The sequence below is a fragment of the Micropterus salmoides genome, unplaced genomic scaffold (assembly GCF_014851395.1).
Source record: "Micropterus salmoides isolate LMB-PRFRI ecotype aquatic unplaced genomic scaffold, ASM1485139v1 Ms_hic_scaffold_5, whole genome shotgun sequence".
Lineage (NCBI taxonomy): Eukaryota > Metazoa > Chordata > Actinopteri > Centrarchiformes > Centrarchidae > Micropterus > Micropterus salmoides.
The window spans coordinates 521,665-524,387 of NW_024044237.1; the positions used below are offsets into that span (position 1 = coordinate 521,665).

Genomic DNA, 2,723 nt, shown 5'->3' on the forward strand with positions numbered 1-2,723 from the left:
TGTTTTGAGTTAATTAGCTGATTAGAGTGTGGCACCAGGTGTCTTCAATATTGAACCTTTTCACAATATTCTAATTTTCTGAGATATTGATTTTGGGGTTTTCATTAGTTGTCAGTTATAATCATCAAAATGAAAAGGAATGGACACTTGAAATATATCAGTCTGTGTGGAATGAATGTATACATTATACAAGTTTCACTTTTTGAATGGAACTACTGAAATAAAATCAACTTTTTGATGATATTCTAATTATATGACCAGCACCTGTATGTCAACTTTCAAAGGCTGGCCCAAATACAGCCAAGAGATGGCAGTGGTGGGATTTGAACCCACGCCTCCGCAGAGACTGGAGCCTAAATCCAGCGCCTTAGACCACTCGGCCACACTACCTCTGACTGTGAGGCATCATTGGCTTGGACCATTGGTATTTCCAAGAGAACCGATCGCAGCAGATTCAAAATAGCTAACAAGACCAACAAAGGTCAGTGCCACGCTATTGAGAGGGCTAAGCGACAAAAGCAGTTTCAAATCTTTGGCCATGTGGCAATTTCAGTTGAATTAAAGTGCAGCGCGCCACTCCTCATCAGTTGCTCTACACACATCCGCATGAGGTGAGATGAGAAAGTCCAGCTGCCACGGGAGCAGAGGAGAAGACCCGCTACAGGAGCCGTGATGTACAGTCAGGGAGTGAGTGGAGTTTATTTTTTATTTTTGCCTAGTAGTAACAGGCACAAGTAGTAGACTAAAGTGAAAAGGAATCTACTTGGAAATAACATCCTCAGTTGGGCCATCATTGTACTGTATTGTAAAAACCAATCCAAACTTTCACGGGACTTCTGTTCCCAGCAAATAATTTAGTCTAGGGTGCATACTCATTATTCAGTATTTCATGAAATTGCAAAAAAAATACCCAGTCTTCATATTTCCCACCAACTACTTGAGGTCAATGACAGCAATGGAAAGCAGTTGAAGTCACAGACATACCTTGTAGCTACTGAGGGCATTTAGTGGTTGATTATGTTTGATGTCATCAGAGTAGTAGGTGTTGAATTTTAATGCAGTTAATGTGTTACTAATATTTATGCACAAGGTAAATCATCTGTTTATGTTGCGTTATCTGTGCTTCACAGTGTGTGCACATGTAAGCACACATGCTTGTATGTATACATACACACCTGAGCGGGTAAATGTGTCTGTGGGTGCATACTTGTATCTGTGTGTGTGTGTGTGTGCATGTGTGTATGTGTGTGCATCAATGCTTAGAATATGTATGAATAAACAGCTAAGTTGCGTTGATGAGACTTCACACTCCAGTGCACAACGGTGATAAGGTCATTAACTCCCCCTCCCGACTGGCAGGCAAGCACCTGTTACCCTCACACCCCAAACACACACCTTGAATACATTCCTGAACCTGCTCAAATACCTCTGAGCCATTTTGTTCTCACAGTTTCCAATGACCCGGTGAGAACTCCAGGTGTCAGGTGGCACATCACAGCAGGTTGGAGTGCCTGCTTTGAACAGACGCTCAAAACTGATGTTTTCACCGTAAAATAAAGATGTTAATGGGGAAACATCTTATCGGGTGCAGTATTTAACAATTAACCAAGCATGTAATCGCTCCCTCTGACCCTGATATTATAAATATTTTAACATGCAGAATGTATCCACTGCCCTTTGCAAGTGCTTGTGAAAAGTAATAAACATAAATTATTTACTTACTGTTACACTGACCTTTTTTACAAAGACAAATAATTAGCTGCGGAAAGACATAAGTTGTCTTTGAGTTCATTGCTTCTCATGGGTGTCGACTCATAAATGAACACAATTACCAAAGCTTCTAAAATCTCATACCCTTCATAGCCAAACTCCAATCTTTCTTTCCCAAATTGTTTCCCCACACGTTTCCCCCAAACCGGATGAGCTGTTCTGACCTAAGTGTGGCAGACACCAAATCAATAGTGGGTTGGATAAGGGTGTAGTGGTTCACATTTAGCAAAAGATAACTTCAGATAACTCCAAGGCACGCAAACACACCCATACACACAAGCTGGCTTGGACAGAGATGGAAGCCGACAGATCACATCAATTAAAAAAGATAAGAATGCAGGCTTTGGAACACACACTTGCACGGTCACACACGTACATACACAAGCAACAGAGAAATTACAGCTGGGAGGCACCGAAAACTGTTAAGAGGGCAAGAGGTGACACAGTGAAATGATTGCTTCAGACATTTGGAAATTACCTTTGTAACTTTTACAGCATCCACAGAGTCCCATAAAAGTAAAACATTTATAGGATATAGTTACAGTGGTTTTGAGGGCACATAGGAAATGTATTGGAGCCAGAGGGAGTTGTGAGGTTGGGTCAATCTAATTGGCTTTCTAAAATAGAAAATTGTCAATGTGCTGCAAGAGTAAACACTACTGCTGTGTGTCAGTTGACTGGCTACCTGTCCACATTTCTGTCACCAAATACATTGTACGAGCCCAACAACACATCCACTTTTAAATGCTCTGCTAAATCCAGTGCCTTAGACCACTCAGCCACACTACCTGGACTTTGGAGGTGGAATTTTCTTGGACCCAGTGGTTCTCCAAGAGAACCATTCAGATCAGATTCTAAACGGCTAACGAGACAAGCAAAGGTCAGTGCTGCCATCCAACGCTGTTGAGTGCTAAGCGACACTAACAGCAGTTTCACACCTTTGGGCACCACTG

At 41.8% G+C, this 2,723-nt stretch overlaps 1 non-coding gene across 1 annotated transcript; it reads right to left on the reverse strand.

Moving 5' to 3' along the window:
* Positions 1–308: 308 nt before the first annotated feature.
* trnal-uag lies at positions 309–390 on the reverse strand. The gene has a single exon. It is a non-coding gene; the product is annotated as a tRNA-Leu (tRNA).
* Positions 391–2,723: the final 2,333 nt, after the last annotated feature.